The sequence below is a fragment of the Ictidomys tridecemlineatus genome, chromosome 9, assembly GCF_052094955.1.
Source record: "Ictidomys tridecemlineatus isolate mIctTri1 chromosome 9, mIctTri1.hap1, whole genome shotgun sequence".
NCBI classification, from domain to species: Eukaryota; Metazoa; Chordata; class Mammalia; order Rodentia; family Sciuridae; genus Ictidomys; species Ictidomys tridecemlineatus.
The window spans coordinates 122313029-122340398 of NC_135485.1; the positions used below are offsets into that span (position 1 = coordinate 122313029).

The 27370-nt window shown below is 43.3% G+C and overlaps 2 long non-coding RNA genes across 3 annotated transcripts in view; one reads left to right on the forward strand and one right to left on the reverse strand.

The window, feature by feature from the left end:
- Positions 1–4542: 4542 nt before the first annotated feature.
- LOC120892520 (uncharacterized) lies at positions 4543–17618 on the reverse strand. Its single transcript, XR_005737221.2, has 3 exons — positions 17395–17618; positions 5152–5434; positions 4543–4716 (listed from the first exon to the last, which is right to left on the reverse strand). It is a non-coding gene; the product is annotated as an uncharacterized LOC120892520 (long non-coding RNA).
- Positions 10738–27370, forward strand: part of LOC144366921 (uncharacterized) — a 30560-nt gene continuing 13927 nt past the window's right edge. Inside the window, exons 1-3 of one of the 2 annotated variants that reach the window (XR_013426125.1) lie at positions 10738–10878; positions 11045–11215; positions 17626–18106. This is a non-coding gene — a long non-coding RNA (uncharacterized LOC144366921). Of the gene's footprint in view, positions 10879–11044; positions 11216–17625; positions 18107–27370 lie in introns of those variants that run through there. The other variant, XR_013426124.1, reaches the window with a different exon arrangement.

Sequence of the window (27370 nt, forward strand, 5' to 3'; positions counted from 1 at the left end):
AACACCGTGAAAAGACGAACTAAAGTCGCACGTATCAGCAGAATGAATCTTAAAAGCAAAACATTAAAATAAAAAGACTTCCGTAACAAAAGACCTGACATAAAAGAAGACACACAGTTTCATGCTATTTACACAATGACCCTGAGAAAGCCAAAAAAAAAAAAAAAGTGTCCACAAAATTCAGAATAGTAGTTATTGCCCTTGGGAGGAAGGAAGACTGTAGAAGAGGAGTTGTGGGGTAGGAAGTAGAGTTTGGAATGTTCCATTATCTTTATTTATTTATTTATTTGGATACTTTAACCTTTATTTTATTTATTTATTTTTACATGGTGCTGAGGATCAAACCCAGTACCTCCCACATGCCAGGCAAGTGCTCTACCACTGAGCCATGACCTCAGCCCCCTGTCCTTTTTATATTTTATTTAGATCACTGAGATGCTTAGGGCCTCTCTAAGTGGCTGAGGCTGGCTTTGATCCTCCTGCCTCAGCCTCCTGAGCCACTGGGATTTAGGCGTGTGCACCACCGGGCCCAGCTCTTTACTCCTCTTGATTCAAATTTTATACTCCGACCACACAATTCTCCCTCTTTCCATCCATGATGAGAATCCCTGCATTCATCCTTTCTACACCAACATGCCACATTCCCAGGAGGCAGCCAGTTCAGAGGGTCATGGCCATGGCCACCAGATAGTCCATTTTTTCCTAAGAGAAATCAGAAATTTCAGGGGGTTTTCTGGGGAAAGTGGGGGATGGAGGTGGTACTGGGGACTAAACTCAGGGTTCCTTGGCCACGGAGCCACATCCCCAGCCCTATTTTTTATTTTATTTAGAGACAGGGTCTCACTGAGCTGCTAAGTGCCTCGCTGTTGCTGAGGCTGGCTTTCAACTCACGATCCTCCTGCCTCAGCCTCCTGAGCCGCTGGGATTACAGGTGTGCGCCACCGTTGTGCCCAGCTAGAAAATTCAGTTTTAATTTTAAAATTCAGTTTTTATGTGAAATTTCCCAACTTCTCATCAGTGCCTCCTGTATGTCTGCAAACACTGTAGGGAATCCATTAAAGCACATTTGGAATCTGAATCCAGGCGCTGAGCTGCCATGCTGCAGTTTTGGTGAGAGCCTTCCACCCCAAGTTATGCTGGTAGTTTAATAATTCATCTAATTATCACATATTCTTCTTTCTCCAAGAGTCAAGTTCATGGCTCTCCATTCAGATTTAACCAACAACAGATTGCTCAAAACATCACAAGTGAGATTTGGACCACATTTTTAGAAAAAGTTGATGTATTTCAAAGCTTAACGTAATTCTTCAATCTTTAGAAATATAATGAAATGCTGTGGTGAACGTTGGATGATTTGCTATAAAATGTTAAATAATGTCTTCAAACCATGAAATGTTAAGTAATTGTACATGAGAGAAGCAGCAATGACTTGGTTCAAGCATCCCTCCCTGTCCCCTCAGGCCTGGTATTGGGGAAAGTTGAGTCACGTGTCTCTTGTGTGCCCAGACGTCCTTGGAACGACTTCACCACTACGTCCACCATGTTGTTCAATGTTTATCTTTTCAATTGTCTCCTTCAAAACACTATCAGCTCTTAGGTGGGGCTAACAAAATACGTAAAGTATGGGGCTGTTAGGTGACTAAGTGATGTAAAATATATAGAAGGACATAGAACAGCACCGAGCATTTCATAATCGATAGAAAAGTGCCTGTTTAAAAATACATTTGTCCTCAACACCGCAAAATAAATGGACAAAAGTATTTTTGTAGCCCAGCATAGTATCTCTTTCTTAGTAATTGTAATGACTGAATGAGAAAAAAAAAATAGATGTGTGAATGAAGTGAACTTGAGCTTGAAGTCTAGTTGCTATGATTTATATGTCGCTTGGTAACAGCCATAACCCATAGTCAGAGTAAAATCTCGTATTCATATATTCCTCAGGGATTCCCAAACACAAATCAAATCCCATTACAGCACACCCGAGGACTGTGTAATTGCTTAAGTAGGCACCAGCTGGGGCTTGGAAGTGTTTTATGACACAGGGTTTTTATTGTTGTTGATGCTGCTGTAACTTAGACGAATGGTAATTGGATTTAACTGAGAACTCGTCTAAGGCACGAAGACAAAACCCGGGAGAATGAAAAGAAGATGTGCGGGACCGGGATCGTAGGTCCATATTTTTCTCTTAATAGAACTACAACCCGTGTGGCCACTTCCAAGATGCCCCAAGGGTCTGAAGCCTTTGGTTCTGACCTGGCATAAGGTCCTGAAGATAGTTTCTAGATCTGAAGACTTTCTTCCCAAATAGTCTGCCTCCCTGCCACACCAGCCTCCTGCTTGTGCCTAGAGGAAGATCCCAGGGGAAGAGGGAGGAGAGGCATTTTCAAATCTGATTTTGATCCCAGAATCCTTTGGGTTGACAAATTAAACCAACTAAAAACCACTTAGAAAACCCAGAAAAAAACCCACCTTATGCACAACTGAATTTCCCCCCCTCTACGGAACAGGACGTCTCCTGTGGAGTTCTAGAACAGCCTGGAGTGATCAGCTGTTATCTACCTGCTGAACCAGACCTCAGCATCTAACCAACTCAATGTGATTCACTAACTCAACAAGTAACCAAGCATGAATTCCGGGTGACTCACTGTGCGGAGCTGTAGAGAGCCACAGTGACCAGGGCAGTCCCTGCCTGCAAGGACCGCTCTGAGGGACGAGCCCACAGGTCTACAGCCCATTAGGATTCCCTGTACCCAGGTTCCCTCCGGGGACAACCAGAGAAAACAAAGCCGCAGCTATTGGGTGGAGTGACCATGAAAAGCCTATCCGGGCTTCCATGGGAGTGTTGCACAAATCCTCGCTCCGATTTGCCTGGAGTCTTCCAGAATGAGATGCAAGCCTTCTCCTAAAAACAAAACAAAACAAAACAAAAACAGCATGAAGCAAAAAAGAAGAAAAAAAGGAAACCCACACCTAATCATCTCTCACTGAGATGTCATCTCAGATTTGAGCTAGTGACCACTGACTGCATCAGAGCAAAGGGATCTCAAAGCCGCCATGGTCTCCCCTAGGGGACAAGTGTCTGGTCTTGTTTCTATCCGGCCTCAGTTATTGGCTGTGATAATGACTGTGGCAGTGAGCTCTCCCGGGTTACGATTCACTGAGAAAAGGAAAGAATTCTTTGATTCCTTGCCTCAGATTCACAGGGGAACCATTATACCTCTGTTAAGAGAGAAGCCGGGCAGAGGCTCGTTAACCGCCACTAACAGGGGCCGTCCACGGCTGTGTGGGGAGGTGGATGGGGAAGAGGGTCAGGAATTCTGGCACCTGGTTCCCATTCTGCACCCTGCACCAGCCATTGGAAGGCATTCAAGACCTCCATCTATGAAAACAGAAGAACGCTTCTTTTCAAAGTGCTTGAACTTCACTTAAGAGGCCTGTGTGCTGGCAGAATGGCCCTTCTCTTGGAGGATACACTCACAGTGGCACAGCCCCCAGATCAACATGGCCACCTTGGGGAGCACCGGAGTGGTGGAGGCTGGATTCTGCCCTCAATATTTGTTATCTCCTCCTGAGCAGGATTTCCTTTACTTTTATTTGCCCAGCCTCTGAACAGTGTTTTGAACAAAGGATTTTGATATTCTGTCACCAAATCAATGCCTTTTGGGGCCCCTATATCAGGTCTTAGATGAAGAACTTTGGGGCAATGGTTCTCAAAGAGGGGTCCAGGAACCCCTAGCTGTTTCGGCAGTTCCACAGGCCAAAGATCAACTGGTAAATGGATTTTAATGTAGCAGAATATAAAAAGTTCATTCATATGGCTTCAACTAATCTTTTTAAAAAGTTATCCTTTCCAGCCTGTCTTGGTGATACAGGCCTATAATCCCAGCAGCTCAGGAGGCTGAGGCAGGAGGATAACAAATTCAAAGCCAGCCTCAGCAATTTAGCAAGGCCTTGAACAACTTAGCCTGACCTTCTCAACGTAAGAAATAAAAAGAGCTAGGGATGTGGCTCAGTGGTTTATCACCCCTGGGCTCAATCAAGTATTCCAAAATAAATAGATAGATAATAGATAGATAGATACAAATAAATAATTATTTCTGCATTGCAACTAATCTTCAGGAAACTATCACTTTCCAAGATTTTTGCACTAAATAAAAAGTAGTGTATGCAACTATGTGAAAAGACTAATAAAACATTCTTCAATTTTCCAAACTGCACCTCCAAGTGGGGCTAGATTATCTCATATATTTCAATGAGAACACATCACTACATATGGATGCAGAAGCAGATATGAGCATCCAATTGTCTTCTACTAAGTCAGACATTACGGAGATCCCAAAGATGCAAAACAATGTCACAATTCTCACTAATTGTTTTCGGTTATGGAAAAATATAGTCTTCATACAAATAAGCTATTTTCATTCATATGTGTTGGGTTTATTTTCAAAGGAATTAAGTAAACATGTTCAAAAGTCTCTGTTTTCATTTTCAATATACCACCTATCAATAGATCATAAGCAAGCTGTCTGCTGTCTTCAGTAATCTTTTAAATTAATTTTTTTTATTATGAGATGATTATAGATTCATATGCAGCTGTAAGAAGTAATACAGAGAGCTCTATGATGACTTCCACTCAGTTCCCCAGGAACAGTGGGAACATCTGGTCCCAGGCTGCAGCTCAGTGGTGGTAACCAGCCCTAAGTTCCATCCCCAGCCCTGAAAAGAAAAAGGAGAAAAAGAAAAAAGAAAGTAACATTTTGCAAAACTGTAGTACAATATCACCAACAAAATTCTGAACGTGATACAGCCAAGATACAGAACATTTCCATCAGCCACAGGTCGCTTCTGTTGTTCTTTTATAGCTACGACCACTCTCTTTCCTCCTTCCCCAACCCCTTCTTCTGTTCGCTAGTTTTATAATTTTATCACTTCAAAATGTTATATAAATAGGGCTGGGGTTGTGGCTCAGTGATAGAACTAGGATGTTCAAGGCCCTGGGTTCTAGCTCCAGTATCACGTAAAAAATAAACAAATAAATAAAGGTATCATGTCCATTTACAACTGAAAACTATTTAAAAAGAAATATTGCATAAGTAAAATCATACAGTATGCAACCTTTTGGAATTAGCTTTTATTACTCAGCATAATTACCTTGAGATTCATCCAGGCTTTTGTATATATCAATAACTCGTTCTTCTTATCTCCGTACAACGTTCCCCAGGGGGGATACGCCATAGACTCTCTAGCCATTCACTCCCTGAAGGACACCTGGGTTGTTTCCAGATTTGGACAAAGAAAGCAGCCATATCTGTTCTTTTTTTTTTTTTTTAACAGAAATTGATTTTCTCGTGGTTCTGGAGACTTGGAAGTTCAAGATCAAGGTGCAGTAGGGTCAGTTCCTGGCTGTGGACAGCCATCTTCTCACTGTGTCCTCCTGGGGAGGAGAGAAAGAGCCAAGTTACTGGTGTCTCTTCTTATAAGGACATTAATCCCCTCCCGAGGCTTCCACCTTCATCTAAGCCTAGTTGTCGCTTGAAGATCCCCATCTCTGAAGACTTACCGCAGGGGGGTTATGATGTCAACATCTGAATTTGGGGGAGTGTGTTCCACCGCATTCCACCCCAGCACCTGGCCAATTCCAATCCCCCCTGTGGGCAAAACACATTCATGGCATCCTAACAGCCCCCAAAGCCTAACCCATCCCAGCACCCTCTCTAAGACCCGCAGTCTAAAGCCTTATCCCGGTGCCATCTAGATCAGACCATCTGAATCAGATATGGCGAGGCTCAAAGCACAGTTCATCCTGAGGTAAAATTCCTCTGCGGCTGTGAACCTATAAAACCTGAAAAATCATGTGCTACCAACACCAAACAGTGGGACAGAGAGAAGCTAGACATTCCCATTCCAGAAGGGAGAAAGGGGTGACCTGTCCCTCCTTAGTGAGGAATGCTCGATTAGATCTTGAGGCTCCAGAATCACCCTCGGGCTTGGGGTCCCACCTCCCAGGCCACGGCTCACAGGGGGGCCCCCATGGCTTTGGTTCTACAGTAGGGCACTGTCCCCTGGCCTCGGGCAGGGATCTCCTGACTGTTGGGCCCTCGTCCTAGCCCCAGGGCTCCAGGTGTAGGCCCAGATGGCCCATAGAAGCTGAGCTGGTGGCCCTAATGGTCTCCGAATCCCCTTCAAGATCATTTTTCCCTCTCCTTACAAATACTAGCCCATGTTCATCATCAAATAGCTCAACTGTCCTGTAGTGTCGAACCTAAGACGTCTGACAGTCTTCCTTTATTTTATCCCTGTCTCTGTCTCTTCAGTTCAAACAGACAGTGCTCTGCTACCGCCGTCCTACCCACTGGTCATCAGATAGTTCAGTCATGCCCTTGGGTGTGTGTGGGTTTTTTGTTTGTTTGGTTTGTTTGTTTTTTAGAGCAAGCATTCTCAGTTTTTCAGTACAGGTAGGCTGAGAATTTCCCCAAACTTCAGATCTCTAGTTCCTCTTTGCCTAACGATTCCTCCTTTGTGCATCTCTCTCTTCACATTTTACTATAAGGCATCAGGATAAACCAAGCCGTACCTTCAACCCTCCGCTTAGAAATATCCTCTGGCAAATAGTCAATTTCACCACTCTCAAGTTTTACCCTTCACACTCGCTAGACAGAGTTCAGCCAAGTTCTTTACCACTTCTAAAAAAGACCCGTTTTCCCCACTGTCCAAACATAGTCCTATTTCCACCTGAGAACTCATCAGAATGGTCTTCGACTGTCCAGATTTCTAGCAGGCACCTGGAAACTCTTCCCGTGACTGCCCATTATCCAGTCCACGTGTTTAGGTACCTGTCACAGCAACTCCTCATTGTCACTACTAAAAGCCATCTTAGCTCAGCCCACCACAATACCACACTCTGCACTGGTCACCTGCAGACATTGAGGCTAGAAATTCAAGATGGCCAGGAGAGAGACAGGGCAAACTCTCTGGGGACTCTTCTAAGGGCACTAATATATCAGGGGGAGCAGATCCTCCTGATATCATCTAAAGCTAATTGTCTCCCAAAGGACTCATCTCCAGAAACTGTCACACAGTTAGGCTTCAGCCTATGGACATGGAAGGGACTGCCATCCATTACGTAACATAGCAATTCAGTCTCTGATCGCCTGGGTAGTGGAACACACCTCCTTTCCCCTGGTGGGAGCAGAAAGCACTAGAACAGGGTGGCCGCAGAAGAGGACAGCTTCTGTTGTGGCCCCAATAGACTATCGGATGCCTGGTGGCGCTACAAAGATCAGTTTGGTGGGAAAAGGCTCAGGGACCCATCTCTGCACCGCCTCTAAGACAGGGCCAGATCACCGGCATTGTATGAACAGGTGCTTGTATGAATGTAATTCTATATTTAAGCCACATCCCCAGTCCTTTGTATTTTTTTTTTTTTTTTTTGGAAACACTAATTTGCAGAGGCTGGCGTTGAACTTGTGATCCTCCTGCCTTGGCCTCCTGAGCTGCTGAGATTACAAGCAGGGCCACTGCACCCAACACTGCATGTTGATTTTTAAAGAAATCGCCCAACTGCTTTACAGGGGGGCAAAGCCATCTTACATTCCCACCAGCTATGCACTGGTGATCCAGTTTGTCCACATTGTATCCCCACCAGTATATGTTGTAAAGATATTTTTTGTTTGTTTGTTTGTTTGGTGTTTTTGCTATAAGGAATTGAGCCCAAGGGCGTTTAACCACTGAGCCACAACACCAGCCCTTTTTATGTTTTATTTTGAACAGGGTCTCACTAGGTTGCTTACAGCCTTGCTAGATTGCTGAGACTGGCATTGTACCTGCATTATAGCCTTTCTCATGTTTTTGTAGTAAGGGACCATCGTGGTTTCCCTTTGCATTTGCCTAGTGGATAATGAGGTTGAACATCTTTTGATCCTTGGTGCAATGTCTCTTCATGTCTCTTCTAATTGGACTCTTTGCTCTTTTACGGTTGAGTTTTGAGAGTTCTTTATGTATTCTGGATAACAGTACTTTGATGTATGTGTAGTTTGCAAATATCTCCTCCTGCTCTGCAGCTGGTCTCTTAATCCTCTTTATGGGATCTTGCTCACCAGGCATGAAGGCACACGCCTGCGATCCCAGGGACTCCAGAGGCTGAGGCAGGAGGATCACAAGTTCAAGGCCAGTCTGGGCAACTTACAGAGACCCTGTCTCAAAGTAAAAAATAAGGAAGGGCTGAGGATATACCTTAGAGGTAAAGCTTCCCTAGGTTCATTTCCCAGTACCAGGAAAAGAAAATAGAAAATAGTATCTTTCTCAGAGAGAGGTGTTTTTTGTTTTTTTGTTTTTGTTTTGTGGGGGGATGTACTGGGGATTGAACTCAAGGACACTCAGCCACTGAGCCAGATCCCCAGCCCTACTGTGTATTTTATTTAGAGATAGGGTCTCACTGACTTGCTCAGCCCCTCGCTAAATTGCTAAGGCTAGCCTTGAACTCACGATCCTCATACCTCTGCCTCCCCAGTCACTGAAATTATAGGCATGTGCCTCTGCGCTCGGCTAGAGAAAAGTTTTTAATGTGGATTAAGTCCAATTGATCAATTTTTCTTTTTTCCAGATTGTGCTTTTGGTATAAAATTGAACAAATCCTACTTGGCCCTAAATCCTCAAGATTGTCCTTTAAATCTCTAAGTTTTATGGTTTTACATGTATGTCCATGATCTATTTTGAGTTATTTTTCTATAAGGTGAGACTCAAGTTCAAGATTCATCATCCTCTGAATTTCTTTTGCATCCTTTGTCAAAAATCAGTTGGAGAAAGGTAAGGGTTGAGGGGATGGGAATAGGAAAGACAGTAGAATGAATCAGACATCACTTTCCTATGTTCATATATGAACACATGACAGGTAACTCACATCATGTACAACCACAAGAATGGAATTTTAACTGGAATAAATTATACTCCATGCATGTGTGATATGTCCAAATACACTCTACCGTCATGTATATCTAAACAGAATAAATTTCAAAAATCAACTGGACATATTTGTGTGGGTTATTTCTGGGTTCTCTGTTCTGTTCCACTGATCTATGTACGTATTCCTCCACCAACAATGTGCAGGTTTTTTTGGTTTTCAATTTTTATTTATTTATTTTTAGAGACCAAGGGTTGAACCCAGGGGTGTTTAACCTCTGAGCCACATATCCAGCCCTTTTTACATTTTATTTACAGACAGGGTCTCACTGAGTTGCTTAGGGCCTTGCTTAGTTGCTGAGGTTGGCTTTGAACTTGTCTTCCTCCTGCCTCAGCCTCCCGAGCTGCTGGGATTACAGGCGTGTACCACTGTGTCCAGTGATGCATAGTTTTGATTACTGTATCTAGATAAAAAGTCTTGAAAGTGGAAAAATGATTACCAATTTATTATTCTTTTATAAATTTAACTACTCTGTTTTCTTTGTCTTTCCAAATTTGTAGAATTATCTATATAATAAAAAAAATAGCTGTTTTTTTTTTTTTGCTTTTTTATTTGTTCTTTTTGGTTATACATGACAGCAGAATATATTTTGACATATTTTATACACAAGGAGTACAACTTCCTTTTCTTCTGGTTGCACAAGATATGGAGTTACGTTGGTCATATTCATATATGACATAGGAAAGTGATGTCCAATTTATTCTACTATCTTTCCTATTCCCATTCCCCCTCCCTTCCCTTCATTCCCCTTCATCTAATCCAAAATACTTTTTTTCTTCCCTAGCCACCCCACTTTTGTGAGTTAGCACCTGCTAACATTTGGTCTTTGGTTTGGGGGGATTGGCTTATTTCACTTAGCATAGTCTCCAGTTCCGTTTACCGGCAGATATCATAATTTCTCTTCTGAGTAACATACCACATTTTAATTACCCATTCATCTGTTGAAGGGCACCTAGTTTGGTTCCATAGCTTAGCTACTATGAATTGAGCTGCTATGAACGTTGAAGTGGTTCCATCACTATAGTATGGCTGGGGTTTTGATAGGAATTGTGATAAATCTGTGAATAAATTCAAGGAGAATTTATATCCTTACTATTTTGGATCTTCCAATTCATAACCATAGTTATGTCTCTTCGTTTATTTAGATCGCTGATTTTTCATCAGCATAGTGCACACTAAGCATACAAGGCCTGAGCATTTTTTTGAGCTATTATAAATGGTATTATATCTTTGATTTGGTGTTTATGTATTTATTAATAAGTTTAGTATTGATTATCTGAAATGCTTGGGATCTGAAGCATTTTGTATTTCAGATTTAAGAATGTTTGTATGTATAGAAGGGATCTTGGGGATAGAACCCAAATCCAAACATGAAATTCACTCCTGTTTCATATACACTTATACACACAGCCTGAAAGTAACTTTGTACAATATTTTTAGTAATTTTGTGCATGAAACTAAGTATCATGGTGTAGAATTTTCCATTTGTAGCATCACGTCAATGCTCAAAAAGTTTTGGATATTGGAGCACTTGGGGTTTTGGATTTGGGGATCAAAGATGCTCAATTTGTACGATTGGTTTTTGTACGTTGATCTTATATCCTGAAGTCTTGCAGGACAAATTTTGGGAGGTTTTAGGTAGATTACTTGGAAATTTTTATGTAGAAAATTATGTCATCTGCAAATAGGGACAGTTTTATTCCTTCCCAACCTGCTGTTAATTTTTTTTCCTTGACTTGTCACACTGCCTAGAAATTCCAGAGCTGTGAATAAGAATGGTGACAGGGCACATTCCTGCCTTGTTCCTGATCTTAGGAAGAAAACATTTGGTTGTTCTCTATTAAGGATAATATTAATTTTAGGGTTGTTGTACATTTTCTTTGCCAAGCTGAGGAAGTCCCCTTTTTCTACATTTTTCGGTGATTTTTTTTATTATAACTGGGGTTAATTTTGTCAAATGCTTTTGTCAAGTGAATGGGTAGCTGCTATGTGATTATGATAGATTGCAGTGACTGAGTTTTTTTTTTTTTAAGAAAGAGTGAGAGAGGAGAGAGAGAGAGAATTTTTAATATTTATTTTTTTTAGTTCTCGGCGGACACAACATCTTTGTTGGTATGTGGTGCTGAGGATCGAACCCGGGCCGCACGCATGCCAGGCGAGCGTGCTACCGCTTGAGCCACATCCCCAGCCCGCAGTGACTGAGTTTTAAAATCTGAACCAACTTTGCTTCCCTGTAATAAATCCGACTTGGTCAAGGTGAGTAATTCCTTTTGTAGATTGCTAAATTCTATTGGATAATTTTTTGGTGCATGATAGTTGTACATAGGGTGGAATTCCTTGTTATATATTCATAGGTGCACATGATACCACACTATAATTTGGCCAATATCATTCCCCAGTACTTCTCCTTTCTTTCCTCTCTCCTTTCCTTTTTCCTTCCTCCTGGTCTCTTTCCTCTACTCTACTGATCTCCCTTCAATTTTCATGAGATTTCCCCAAACCTTTCTCTTTCTCTTTCCTCTCTAGCTCCCACATATGAGAGAAAACACAACTTGGGACTTCCTGAGTCTGGCTTATTTTGCTTAACATAATGTTCTCAAATTCCATCCATTTTTCCTGCAGGTGACATATTTTCATTCTTTTTATGGCTGAATAGAACTCCATTATATATAATATATAACATATTGATATATATGTTTTTTCCTTATCCATTCTCCATTGATGGTGTGTCTCACAAATTTCCACATAATGTATTTTCATTTATTTCCATGTATTTTTTTTAATATTTATTTTTTAGTTTTCGGCGGGCACAACATCTTTTTGTTGGTATGTGGTGCTGAGGATCGAACCCGGGTCGCACACATGCCAGGCGAGCGCGCTACCGCTGGAGCCACATCCCCAGCCCTTTCCATGTATTTTTAAAAGTGTTCCCTGAGACTTATTCTTCAACACATGGACTATTTAGAAGTGTGCTGTTTACTTTCCAAGTGTCTAGAAGTATCCCTGTGATCTTTCTGTCATTTTACTTTCAGTCTGCCATTATTATTATATTTAAAGGTCTATTTGATTCCTTGTAGTCAGAGAACATGCTTGATATGATCAAGATTTGTTGAGGTTTTTTATAGCCCAGGGTAGGGTCTATCTTGATATACGTTCTATGAGTGTTGAAAACATGCTTATTCTACTGTTGTTGGGTGAAGTATTGTCTAAAGGCTGATTAGACCATGTATCTTGATGGTGCTGCTGAGTTCTTCTGTATTCTCTTTGGTATTCCGTCCAGTGGTTCAATCAATTGTTGAAAGACTGTTGGAGGTTTTCAACAATAACTATAGATTTGGGGGCTGGGGATGTGGCTCAAGCGGTAGCGCGCTCGCCTGGCATGCGTGCGGCCCGGGTTCGATCCTCAGCACCACATACCAACAAAGATGTTGTGTCCGCCAAGAACTAAAAAATAAATATTAAAAAAAAATTCTCTCTCTCTCTCTCTCTCTCTCTCTCTCTCTCTCTCTCTCTCTCTCCCCTCTCTCACTCTCTCTTTAAAAAAAAAATAACTATAGATTTGGCTATTTCTTTTTCAGGTCTATTAGTTTTTGCTGAACATATATTTTATCTCCAGTATATGAATTGATAAACATTTAGAATTGCTAATCTTTATGGTGGGCTGATCCTTTTACCACGGCATAATGTCCTTTTTCTTTCTTAGGTTCTTTTCTTTGCTCCGAAGTCTATATTATCTGATACTAATATGTCTTTTTGGCTTTTCTTTGATGAATGTTTTTGTAATATCTACTTTTCCATCCTTTTGCTTCTTTTTTAAAAAATATTTTTTAGTTGTCAATGGATCTTTTATTTATTTATTTATATGCAGTGCTGAGGACTGAACCCAGGGCCTCACACATGCCACCAAGCACCACTGAGCCACAACCCCAGCCCCATCCTTTTACTTTCAGTCTGCCATTATTATTATATTTAAAGTAAGTTTCTTGGGGACAACTTATAATTGGGCTGTTTCTTTGATCCACTCTAACAATTCTTTTAATTGGAATATTTAGGCCATTTACATTTAATGTGATTATTGATATGTTAGGACTTAAGTCTGACTGGTTTTTTATTTTCTGTTTGTTCTCTCTGACTTTTATTTCCCTTTCTTGCCTTCCTATGGGTTACTTGAACATTTATGAGATTACTATTTTGATTTCTTTCTACTATTTTTTGTGTATTTCTCTGTTGCTTTTTAACAAATTGCTCTAGGCATTAAATTACATATACATAACTTACCATGGATTACTAGTGCCATCATTTTACCAGTTCAAATAAATATAAAAATCTTATTTTCTTTCAGGTCTACTTATAAAATAATTATTTTAAATACTTCCTTTAGCCAGATGCAGTAGCACATGCCTATAATCCCAGAAGCTAGGGAGGCTGAGGCAGGAGGATCATGAGTTCAAAACCAGCCTCAGCAACAGCAAGGCCCTAAGCAAATCAGTGAGAGCCTGTCTCTAAATAAAATACAAAATAGGGCTGGGGATATGGCTCAGTGGTCAAGTATCCCTGAGTTCAATCCACAGTATTCCCTCCACACAAAAAATAAATACTTCCTCTACCTATATTTAGAACCACATCACACAGTGTTATAAGGTTTTGTTTTAATGCTTAAACATTATTCATAAACCTCAAGAGATTAAGAAAAGTCTATTATATTTTTGTTTACTGTGATCTTTTTCCTTCTGAATGTCCCACATTTCCTTCTTTTGTCATTTCCTTTTATTTAGAGACTTTCTTTAGCCATCCTTTTAGGATTGCTCTATTGGTGACAAACTCGACTTAGTTTTCCTTCATCTGAGAATGCCTTAATTTCCCTTCATTTCTGAAGCATCTTTTTTTAAGAGTATAGGATTCTTGGAAGGCATTTCTTTTAGTACATGAAAAATATCATGCCACTTCTTTGTGATGATGATAAGTCTCCTGTGACTCAAACTGTAGATAAATTGTCATTTTCCACCAGCTGTTCTCAAGATTCTTTTTTCCTTTAGTTTTCAGAAGTTTAATCATGATATAAGCCGGCATGAATTTACTGGAGTTATCTTATCAGGGGTTTGCTCATCTTCTTAAATATTTATATTTATGAATCTTGACAAACCAGGAAGCTTTCAGCCTTTATTTCTTCAAGGTCTTTTCCAGCCTCCTTTTCTTCCTCCTTTTCTTCAGAACTTTAATTACGTGACACTAAGATATTTTGTTATAGTCTCATAGGTCTCTGAGGCTCTGATCATTTGTTTTCCAGTCTATTTTCCCTCATTGTTCAGACTGAGCAATTATTATTGTTCTATCTTCAAGTTCATTAATTCTTTCCATTCCGCTGTTGAACCCATCCACTGAGATTTTTATTTCTATTATTGTATTTTCCATTTTTAAGATTTCTATTTGAATCTTCTTGATATCTTCTTTTTTTGTGCTAAGTTTTTCCATTTGTTTTAAGCATGTTTTTAGTTGTTTGTTAAAACATTTTTATCATGATCGCCTTAAAATCTTGGTTAGATAAATCTACCTTCTTTGTCATCTTGGCATTGGCATCTATTAATGATCTTTGTTTCATTCAGTTTGAACTCTTCCTAGTTTGGGGTATGACAAGTGATTTTTTTTAAATTGTTTTGGAAAACTCTAGGCATGGTATATGCAAACCAGCCACCAAGAGCAGTGGGGGCCATGAGCTTAAAGGAAGAGTCAGACAAACTCAGGACTTCATGACGTGCAATTGAGTGTTTGGTGACTTATGGAGAGAAGCTCTTATGTCTTGAGTGGCAGCAAGAAAAGTGAATCCCCACACCCCAAGGCAGGAGAAAGGGCTTATATGCCAAGCCTGACATATTGGACTGCACCTGTCAGAGTATACCTGAGTTTTCTCAAAAACATTTAACATCAGTCAAGAAACAGTACAGGCATCTGTGGCCAGCACATGCCAGGCTGGCTGTCTTAACAACTTTGCTTCCTATAGGTCTTGGGATGTGTTAAGGGTCACCTAGCTGGCCAAATGGCAGGTACAACCAAGATGTCTGTAGGGTGATCAGAACAAGCTCTATCCTTATAGATTGAGCCTGGACATTTCGTATTGCATTACAAGACTCTGAATCTTACTCAAATCACCTCTTTTAACTGGAATTCTCCGGCATGACTCTGACAGAGAACAGGAGAGTCCATCTTGAGACTGGTAGGTGGAGGTAGAGACCCTTCAGCTAAAGTGGGGATCTTCATTTCTGCTGGGCGGAGGTAAGAGTTCTAGCTCCTTGGGGGTTTCCCTGGGTATGCTAAGGGTGGTATCACTACCCTGAGCAACAGTGAATACCATGATGGTCCACGAATGAAACAAGCTTTCCCCAATTATAGATGGTCCAGAAAATATCTTTCTGCTTCTATTATTATTTTAGAACTTGCTTTTCTGTTTTCCACCCCAGTGTACCACATGACTCCAGAGCATGCCGTAATGATAGGAACAGCAGCAATTTGTACTTGCTCAGCCTGTGACAGTTTATAAAAAGCTCTCGTGTACATTTTGACATTTGATCTTTGCAACGCTATGTAAGGTTGGCTAAACTGGTATTATCGTGACCACAGCTGACATTCAGCTGGCACCCAAGGGTACAATTATACTGGTTGCTAAAGTAACAAAATGCTTCTGTAAAAGCTGCTAAGTGAGTTCCCAAGTTCCCCCCACTGCCACCCTGTCCCCACCATCTCCTATGAAAGGTTCATGCTAAGTCCAAATGGGGACCGTCGCCAGTATCAGATTTGCTGATTGAATGTTTATTCATTACCTCCTGGTCTTGTACTCGCGGGACACTGAGGCTTCAAGAACAAGTGTCCTGCTCACAGGGAAATCACAGATCTCGCTGGAGCCAGAGTGGACGTGCACTCAGCAGGGCTGCAACCCTTACAAGGCCTCCCCGAACACCTTGGCCTTTCTCCTGCCTTGGCCCCTGCCATTCCCCCAAATGACCACCAGTGCCCACCCGTGAATCCTTCTTCTAGAACCTGAGCCCGTGCCGCTCTCACCCTCGAAACTCCCTCTCTACCCTGGAGTAGATGAGAAGGTTGCTCATTTCTGAGACCTCGCACTGTGCACTCCAGCTTTTGCTGGGTAGAGTGGGTTGGGCAGGGCCTCCGTAATGAATCATACTTGCAAGTTTTATATTTTCCCCAAAGATCATCAAGAGAAAGACCATGTCTTAAAAATCCCAAGTCATCTGGCAATGGGGTGCACATTTGTTCTCTAAAATCCTAGCTGATGCTGCCTGGAGTGGTGGGGTAGGGTAGCAGACCCAGGGCACAGACACCATGCACAGGAAGATACAGTCACTAAGGCTTTTGCTCTGACCTTGCCCTGCCTGGCTTTGCACCCACATGAAGTTCTTCATACACCGGCACATGCCTGCGGAACAAGATCTGAATGACTCCAAATTTATCACTCGGGTGCCCTTGAACATCTCAGGAAAGGTTTTCATTTGACAGTCACATGATCAGTGTGTGTTCATGCCCTATGCAATTTCTTGGTGCCTATATATTTTTCAATAATTAATTTTTAAAAAGCAACCTAGGGGCTGGGGTTGTAGCTCAGGGGTAGAGCTCTTGCCTAGCATGTATGAGGCACTGGGTTTGATTCTCAGTACCACATACAAATAAAGATCCATCAATAACTAAGAAAAAAAATAACCTAGGTCAGGTATGGTGGGGCACGTGCCTGTAATCCTAGGAGCTCACAAGGCTGAGGCAGGAAGATCGCGAGTTCAAAGCCAACCTCAGCAACTTAGCAAGGCCCTCAGCAACTTAGCAAGACCCTGTCTCTAAAAAAAAAAAAAACAAAACAAAAAAAGGGCTGAGGGTGTGGCTCAGTGGTTAAGCACTCTGGGTTCAATCTCTGGTATAATAATAATAATAAGAAGAAGAAGAAGAAGAATAGAATAACCTGCTCGTGGATGCCTTATGAAAAGGGAGGCTTCTGAGCAGAGCTCTTTCTTCTGACTGAGAGTACCTGAGTTGGCAGGTTGCTGGGAGAAGAAACAGACCAGCGGCACCGTTACCAAAGATTCTGATGGGTGCTACACATGTCTCCCATTTGGCCCTCCAGGGATAACATAACTGTTTACAGAAACACTGCTCGGAATCCTCTTAGTTTTCTGAGGGTATGAGGTGCCCACGTGAGCTGGGTATGGGATGGCACTTGTGTAGATGAGAAGGTTGCTCATTTCTGGGGCCTGGCAGTCTGGACTAACCCTGACCCTAGCAGTGGCTGGGCAGCTCTGCAACTGGAATCCATTTTCGCCTGCAGGGGCTGTGTGCAGGGCTGGGGGCTTCTACCCTGCTCCCTGTGATCCTCCTCCTCCTCTGCCTTGAGGCTATTCTTAAGGAGCTTAGAGGGAGTAAACATTTCCCCCTACCTGACATTCAGGCACGTCCTGCGAGTGGCCCGGATGCCCTGTAGCCAGCAGTCTCCTTCTCTCTTGACAAGGACACTGCGAGAAGGTGGAGAGGAAAGTGAAGGATCAGAAATGACAGGGAAAGGAAGTGAAAAGGAGGATCCAGGGCCTCCTGCCAGCGCTGGGCCACCGGGCCTGTCAGTGTCAGCGGAGGCGCTGGCTGTGGACAGACGCTGCGCTTTGCTTTTCTAGGACTTCAAGGCAAGAAAACAACCCGAGGCACAGAACTTGCTGGCCCTTTGCTGCTGTCAGAGTGGAAATATTGCAGGAGACTGGAGACTGTACTGTGGCGTGCCAGGGTAGCGACGGCCAGGGCCATTGACCGGGCTCCCAGGACCCAGGTCCCATCAACTGTGCCTTGTGGCTCTCTGTGCATTTCTCTCAGACACACACTGCAAGACCCTTTTCCTTCTTCCTTCAGTAGCTCAGCTAAGTTCATAAACCCGCCCCAGCTCCTGGGTGCAGCCGATCTGCCGCCGCCGCAGGCTCTTTGCTGCTCCCAGCAGCCCCTGCGAGGCCGTGTCCCCAGTGTCACCCCAGGCCCCGGCTGCACGGCGCAGCCCAGGAGCCTCACGTGGGCTCTTTTCTGTGGACTCTGCGGACGAGGACTTTGTTTTCCATAACTGTCATTGTGGGTGGCTCAAATATCTCAATAAAGGGGAAAAAAGACGCAGACATTTTTCCTATTGTAAACATTCTATCCCCCAAGGGTTGATGCGCTCTGGAGTCCTTTCCCCGAAGATAATTACATCTTTAAGAAACTGCCGTGCGGCCGCCACTTGGCAATGCCCAGGGCGGGGGTTATTTTATGGGCCACGCCCGCTGTTTCATTGCCCCGTGCACCTCAAGATCCCGGTCCAGGAGGCACCCCAAGATCCCGGTCCAGGAGGCACCCCAAGATCCCGGTCCAGGAGGCACCCCAAGATCCCAATCCAGGAGGCACCCCAAGACCCCGGTCCAGGAGGCACCCCAAGATCCCGGTCCAGGAGGCACCCCAAGATCCCGGTCCAGGAGGCACCCCACCTCCCTCCCCACGAGCACCTGAGCTGCTCCCAGCGTGAGGCCCCGTGGGAAAGTGCCCTGGCATGGGGACCCGCTGCTATCCCCACCCAGGTGTAGGAGGCTCAGGTGGAAAGACAATACCCTCTTTCATGGCAGGCAGGTGGTGTCATTGCGACACAGAGTGAGAAGAAGCAGATGGCACTGCGAGAGGCTGTTCTGGAAGGGAAGGAAGAGCTTTTCCAGGGGAAGGAGCCAATGGCAGCCGCACATGTGCCCAGCCTCCAGTCTGCAGGGCTGACGTTTGTGGGCGGGGTCAGGTGGCAAGATGCTCTGCTTCCAAGTGGCAGAGCTTAGCTGGCCTGAGCCCTCCCAGGTCGCCAGCCACCTGGGCCTTCCCTGCAGGTCCCAGGTCTCCCTTCAGCCCAGCTGAAGGGCCCTCCAGGGACTGGCTTCCTGAGCGCTGTGGGCCCTCAATTCTATTCAATAGGTTTGATTCTACTACCCTCTAAGTCAACACCCAAATAGGAATGAATTGTTCCTCTTGCCAGGCATGGTGGCCCAGGCCTATAAGCCCAGGGGCTCAGGAGGCTGTGGCAGGAGGATCTCGAGTTCAAACCCAGCCTCAGCAACTTATTGAGACCCCAAGCAACTCAGTGAGGACCTAAGCAACTCAATGAGACCCTGTCTCTAAATAAAATATAAAAAGAGGCTGGGGTGTGGCTCAGTGGTTAAGCACCCCTGGGTTCATTTCCTGGTACCCATAATAATAATAATTGACACTCTTAAGCCGCTAGAACGCACACTGTTTACTCAAGGAACATCCACCTCGATCTCTAGCTATTCTTGGCCAGGGTGGTTATTATGTGCAGGTCAGCTGCCCCCTCCATGGTGACTTTCTCAGGACCCACGTACCACAGGTCAAGGGATCCCCATCACCTCCCACAGACTAGATGCCGCCTGTTTGTCGCAGTGCTGTGAGTTAGGGTGGGCCTGGAGGTGGGGAGATGGGCTAAAGAGACCTCCCATGGAGACAGGGGTGTGTCTTGGGTGCCTGGCGAGAGCATTTCTGCAGTCTCTGCTGATCTGAATGTAGAGAATGAGGTCGGGTTGGGTGGAGGTGGGGAAGCCACGAAGCAGGACGGGCGGGAATGAGAGCAGCCAGACTGGAAGCACCAGGCCTGTCCCTGTCCCTGGGCATGGCCTGTCCCAGGGCACTGCCTGCGTGGCAAGTCAGCCGCTCGCGCTGTGGCTGCCTGTGGGAGATTTTAACTCATGCCCACTGAGGTGTGGGAGGAAAGTGACTGTAATGGAGCCTTGGCCAGGACAATCCCCAGGAAGTCCTCTAGCTCAGGCTTCTGCGACAAAAGCCTAAAACCACCTCTCTTTCCAACGCCCTGGGGACATGGAGGACAGCTACGGAGCAAACCTTAGAGGGAATGGGGTCCCGCCCTGCTGAGGCCCTGGGACTCTTCCCTAGGCAGAGGTGGGCCTGGGCAGGGCACCAACAGGGTGATAACTGGGGACCCTTCCCAGACCTAGGTTTTGTGGCATCTGAATCTATTTGATAGGGGTGGGGAGTACTCTTACAAAAAGAAAGAATACAAAATTGCAAACACAAAATGAAGTACAGAGCCAAGGAAGGGGTCTGTTACCCTTTCTGAGCTTCACAATGAATGAACCTTCGCCGCCACCTAATAAAAACCGGGAGGGAGTGTGTATGAGACTCCTGGAGATGCTGTAACAAAATAGTACCACAGAATTTTTTTTCTCTCACACAGTTCCAGGCCCAGAAGTCTGAAATAAAGGCATCTGCAGGGCCATGCTGCCTCTTTAATTTGCAGAGGAATCTCTGCCACCTTCAGGGTTCTTTGGTTTGCCACGGTGTCCCTCCACTTTCTGCTTTTGTCGTTGCGTGTCACATGGTGTTCTTCTCCCAGTGTGTCTGTCTTCACATGCCATGAACTCATGATGACACAAATCATGTTGGACTCAGGCCTACCCTACTTCAATATGGCCTCATCTTAAGTCACATCTGTGACTACCCTATTTCTAATAAGATCACATTCCGAGGTCCTGGGGTAAGAACTTTAACAGATCTATTTGGGAGGTGGGAGAGGGCACAGTTCAACCCGTGGCAGGTGGTAGGAGAGAAGGGGCCAACAGCAGCAGCAGTAGAAGTAGCTGCCACTTTGGAACCTCAGGGTTGGGATGGGCCAGCAGCTGCTCCTCTGGGCTCTCAGGCCAGGAACGTATTCCTCCCCACACCCGCAGCCCCCAGGGCAGGACCCAAGGGCAGCCTGCCCCCCCCCCAATGGTGCCATTTAGGACCCTTCTGTGGCTCTTAGACTGGCCTTTGACCCACCACCCTGCAGTGGGCTCATGGACTTGCATTGAAAGAGTCCAAACTTCCGTCCCTCTGCCTCTGAGTCGCCCAGACCCAAGTCTTGCCTCTTTTTAATGTTTTATTTTGAGACCGGGTCTCTCTACGTGGCTTAGGGCCTCCCTAAGTTATTGAGGCTGGCCTCAAAATCATGATCCTCTTGCCTCAGCCTTCTGAGCTGCTGGATTTCAGGGGTGCTTGAAAAGGGAAGTTTCTTCTTTGCAACTGTCACCGTTCTGGTCTTGGGATGAGTACTTGCAACCTGGTGATGGAATGGCTTTGTGTGTGTTACCTAACCTTGGGACTTGCATTCACCCTGTTTGGCTGGCCAAAGTTCACCAAGCAGGAACATCTGTTAAATAAGTAATATGTTATCCATAGGGAACAGTCTATTTTTGTTCAAGTTGTACCCAGTGACCGGAAGAGTGACCTCCCCAGAGGAGGCCCTAAACAGGAGTTATTCGTTGACTGAGCAAGTGAATAAATAAATAAATGACACATCAAAATGAAAGAGAAGTGGCTTCAGTGGTGCATGCCTAAAATTCCCTGGGGCTCCGGAGGCTGAGGCAGGAGGATCACAAGTTCAAAGCCAGCCTCAGCAACTTAGCGAGGCCCTAAGCAACTCAGTGAGACCCTGTCTCCAAATAAAATACAAACAAGGGCTGGGGATGTGGCTCAATAGACATAGGCATGGGGTCAGACCCTGGGTGTTCGATCCCTGGTACCAATATATATATGTATGTTTCTCAAGTATTAAAAGTTGGTTATTTCATTTTGGTTAAGTAGTTTTTTGTGGGTTTTTTTGTGTGTATATGTGTGTGTGTGTGTGTGTGTGTGTGTGTGTGTGGAGCTGGGCATGGAACTCAGCAGGCTGAGCAAGTTCTCCACCACTGAGCTACATCCCCAGCTCTCAAGTATTGTATATTGAAGATTTATATGTCTCTTTTATAAAAAATTTTCAGTGATAATAATCGAACCTAGGGCCTTGTGCCTGCTAGGCAAATCCCAAGCCCCAAAGATTTATATATTTTATATAATTTTTATGTCTCACATAACTTTATCATTAAAAAAATGGAATATACACAAATGAAAAGCTATATGGAGATTTTCTAGAGTTTTTATGGGATTGAAAATTTCTTTATTAACATCATTTTAATAAACAAATCTTTGGAAAGATCAAAATTAAGAGAATTCTTCAAAAGCTTTCTTTCTTTTTTCTTTTCCTTTTTTTTTTTCTTGCTTTAGTTTTCTTTTTGGGTACTGGGATTGAACTCAGGATCACTCCACCACTGAGTTGCACCCCCAGCCCTTTTTATTTTTTTTCCTGACAGTCTTGCTAAGTTGCTGAGGCTGCCCTTGAACTTGTGATCCTCCTGCCTTAGCCTTCCAAGACCTTAGAATTACAGGTGTGCCTACTCTGCTGGTTGGAAATAGGTTTATTTCTCCCTCCCTCCCTTCCTCCCTTTGTGCTGGAGATAGAGCCCAAGGCCTCACACACGATAGGCACATGCCCTACATGGAGCTACACCCCAGCCCCTGGAATTAAGAATTCTCTGAGTGTTTTCAAAAGCATCCTCTAGCATCACCTTGGTGGCAATGGGTCAATCAGCCAGTTGTGCTGTGGCCCTTGTGAGCTGGCTGGGGCTTCACTCCATCTCTCCGGCTGACTGGGCAAAATAGCCAGGGGGTGACGAGCAACTTGTGTAGATTGATACAGCAGGAGTGGGAGCCGTTTATTGTAGGACAGGAGTGGTATATATACATTCCACACAGCTTATCCTAATTAACATAAACTAGATACAGCAGTTAACCAATAAGCAATCTCCACACTTAATGGCTCGCTGGCGCCACCTCACAAACCACTCCCTCTGCAAAATGCCAGGCGCCATCCTGACTTGTTTACAGACCCTAACAGGTGCCTACAGAGGTGGCCACCCACAATGCCTGCCCTTAAGTCGGACCTGACCCTGTTAATGGCTTTGGCCATAGCGTGGGATGTAGGTGACACTGTACCTTTTGGTCCTGGGTTTTAAGAGCCTTCCTCCGCTCATTGGCCCATTGACACCCTCATAGAAGCCAAATGCCAGTTAAATGAATCAAACTGTCCTGCTAAAAGGGTGTGGGGGCAGTAGGGGAGGATGGAACTCAGCCAGCCCCCAGCTATTCCACCCACCCAGCTGAGATCCCAGACACATGACAAGGCTCTACTGGAACCTTGGGGTCCAGTGGCAGCACCCCAGCCAAGACCATGTGGAGCAGAGATAAGCCATCTGCACCAAACCCTGCTCCAACTGCAGAACGTCAAGCAAATAAATGTTTGTTGCTAGTTTAAGTCACTAAGTTTGGGGGCATTTTATTACACAGCAATAGCTATCTATAATGACTGTCAACAGACCGAAGGACTCCAGGACCAGGGCACAGACTCCTCTGGGTTTGGATCCCCTCCCCTGCACAGAGGTAGCCTGGCACTTTATAAATTTTGGAAGGATGGATTCAGGAGAGAGAGAGAGAGAAGAGAAGCAAACAGTAAAGGCACCATGATCCAGCTGAACTATGCACAGCATGTTCTAAATCCTCTCCGTACGCTGCTCAGCTCATTGTTACTGCAGCACAGAAGAAGAAACACGGTGCAGAGAAGATTGCAAATCCAACCAAGGTCATGCACAGGGAGAAGAGAATCAGACCCAGGCAGTCTGAACCCACACACAGGGCTATTCCACTGTTAAATAACTTAAGGAGTCTCAATGCTGGCTCTTGACAGGCCCCTTTCTGAGAAGGTACAGGGAGAACCAGGAAAGGACAATTACCAGGTGAAAGCCTGTGGCTGGGTGAATTCTGCATACACAGTCCCCAGAGCAGGCTGGGCACTGGTGTGCACCTGCAGCCTCTGGGTTGCTGGAACCTATAGTTAGCTGGTGGGATTTAGAGGAATGTAAGGTAATCCATATCTCACCAACACAATCCTGGAGAGAGGTCCGGAGTGTCTAGCCCAAGGGTTGGAAATGCAGCCCAGGTGCCCAATCCTGTCTGACACCTATTTGTATGTGGCCTGTGGGCTAAGAGTGTTTTTCACATTCTTTGACATTGAAAGAACAATGCTATTTCTTAACATGTAAATATTATATGAAATTCAAATGTTAATGCTCATAAATTGAATTTTATTGGAACACAGCCCCACCCAATTGTCCATTTATTCATATGGGTGCTACAGTGACAGAGTGACAAGACCAGGTGGTCCACAAACCTGAAAGCATTTACAAGGCAGTCTTTCTTTCTTTCTTTCTTTCTTTCTTCTTCTTCTTCTTCTTTTTTTTTTTTTTTTTTTTTTTTTGTACTTTTGTACAAAGTTGCTTAGGGCCTCACCAAGTTGGAGGCTGGCTTTGAACTTGCAATCTTCTGCCTCAGCCTCCCAATCCTCTGCTGGGATTACAGGCATGCGCCACTGTGCCCGGATACAAGGTGACTTTTTATAAAAAATGTTTACCAAGATCTGCACACACCTGCCTGCACGGGGACTCAGGCTCACAGTAGGCCCAGTTCATCCCACCACCTGTAGACACCCGCCGGAGCTCAGCTTCTGGCACAGGAACACCCCTTTGGACCAGCAGACAACTGTGGGAGCTCAGGCCCATACCAGAGCTGCTCTCACCAACTTGCACGGGACCTAGGTCCAGGATCCACACTTCAAGAAAGGAAGACGCATCGACAATATGAAAAAACAAGGGAGGAAAGTGCCCCAAACCAACCAGGACACTATAATAAGAGAACCCATGGACAGCACAGTTGATGAAATGTCAAAGAAGGAGTTCAGGAGGTTCATAATTAAAATGCTCTGTGAATAAAGAATGACCTAAATGAGCAAATACAGGCAAAAACTGATCACTCCAACAAAGAGATAAGAGAGCAAATGCAGGTAGAAAAAGATTACTTCAGAAAGAGATAGAGACTCTGAAAAAAAGATCAGAAATCTTTGAAATGAAGGATACAATAAGCCAAATACAAACCTCAATAGAAAGCATAACCAACAGCCCAGGTCACTTGGAAGAAAGAACGTCAGATAATGAAGACAAAGAATACAATCTGGAAAATAAAGTTGATCACACAGTGAAGATAGTAAGAAACCATGAACAGAACATCCAAGAATTATGGGACAGCTTCAAAAGACCAAATCTAAGATTTATTGGGATAGAGGAAGGCACAGAGATTCAAATGCATAATCTCTTCAATGAGATAATATCAGAAAATTTCCCAAGCATGAAGAATGAATTGAAAACCAAACACAAGAGGCTTACAGGACACCAAATGTACAAAATTACAACAGATCTACACCAAGGCACATTTTAATAAAAATGCCTTAGCATACAGAATAAGGATAGAATCTTAAAAGCTGCAAGAGAGGAATCAGATCACATATAGGGGAGACCAATTCATATCTCAGCAGATTTTTCAACCCAGACCCCCAAAGCCAGCAGATAATGGAACAACATATACCAAGCTCTGAAAGAAAATGGATGCCAACCAAGAATCTTATATCCAACAAAACTAAGCTTTGATTTGATGATGAAATAAAAATCTTCCACAATAAACAAAAATTAAAAGAATGTACAACTAGAAATCCTGCACTACAGAACATCCTCAGCAAAATATTCCTCGAAGAGGAAATAAAAAACAAGGATGAAGATCAGTGGAGGGAGGGATTACAATAAAGGAAAACCTAATCAGAGGAGAAACCAAGTCATGTTAAATACCAAAAATAAACAAAAATGGCTGCGAATACAAATAATGCTGAATGTTAATGGCCTAAATTCATCAATCAAAAGACATAGACTAGCAGATTGGACTCAAAAAAAAAAAAAAAAGACCCAACAATATGCTGCCTCCAAGAGACTCATCTCATAGGAAAAGACATTCACAGACTGAAGGTGAAAGGTTGGGAAAAAATCATACCACTCACATGGACTGCGGAAGCAAGCGGGGTTTCCATCCTCACATCAAATAAAATAGACTTCAAGCTAAAGTCAATCAAAAAGGACAAAGAAAGACACTACATACTGCTCAAGGGAACCATACACCAACAAGACTTAACAATTATAAATATATATGCCCCAAACAATGGAGCACCTATGTTCATCAAACAAACACTTCTCAGGTTCAAGAGTCCAATAGGCCACAACACAATAATTTTGGGTGACTTTAACATACCGCTTTCACCACTGGATAGATCTTCTAAACAAAAGCTGAACAAACAAACTATAGAACTCAATATACAATCAATAACTTAGACTTAACTGACATATATAGAATATTTCATCCTTCAACAATCGAGTATACTTTTTTCTCAACAGAACATGGGTCCTTCTCTAAAATAGACCATGTATTATGCCACAAAGCAACTCCTAGCAAATATTAGAGTAGAGATGTTACCCTCCATTCTATCAGATCATAATAAATGAAATTAGAAATCAATTATAAAATAAGAAATAAAAGCTACTCCAATACTTGGAGACTAAATAATATGAGACAATTGAAAAAATTGACAGAACAAAAAGTTGTTTCTTTGAAAAAATAAATAAAATTGACAGACCCTTAGCCATGCTAACAAAGAGAAGGAGAGAGAATTACTAACATACGTCATGAAAAAGGAAGTATCACAACATTCACTTTAGAAATATGGAAGATAATTTGAAATTATTTTGAAAACTTGTACTCCAATAAAATAGAAAATATTGAAGGCATCAAAAAATTTCTAGAGACATATGATTTGCCCAGATTGAATCAGGATGATATATACAATTTAAACAGATCAATTTCAAGCAACGAAATAGAAGACGCCATCAGAAGCCTTCCAACAAAGAAAAGCCCAGGACCGAATGAATACACAGCTGAGTTCTACAAGACCTTTAAAGAAGAACTAATACCAATACTCTTCAATTTGTTTCAGGAAATAGAAAAATAGGCAGCACTTCTAAACTCATTCTATGAGGCCAGTATCACCTTGATTCCAAAACCAGGCAAAGACATACTAAAGAAAGAAAACTTCAGACCAATATCTCTAGTAAACATAGATGCAAAAATTCTCAATAAAATTCTGGCAAATCGAATACAAAAACATATTAAAAAGATAGTGCACCAGAAACATATCTCAACATCATAAAAGCTATCTATGCTAAGCCCCAGGCCAGCATCATTCTAAATGGAGAAAAATTGAAAAAATTTCCTCTAAACATTGAAACAATACAGAGATGCCCTCTTTCACCACTTCTGTTTAACATAGTTTTGAAACACTGGCCAGACAAAAGAAATTAAAGGGGTACAGATAGGAAAAGAAGAACTCAAATTAGCACTATTTGATGACGATAGGATTCTATACCTAGAAGACCCCAAAAATTTCAGCAGAAAACTTCCAGATCTAGTAAATGAATTCAGCAAAGTAGCAGGATATAAAATCAATACCCATAAATCAAAGGCATTTCTGTATGTCAGTGACAAATCCTCTGAATATGAAACAAGGAAAACTATCCCATTTACAATAGTCTCAAAAATAAATTAAAAAAT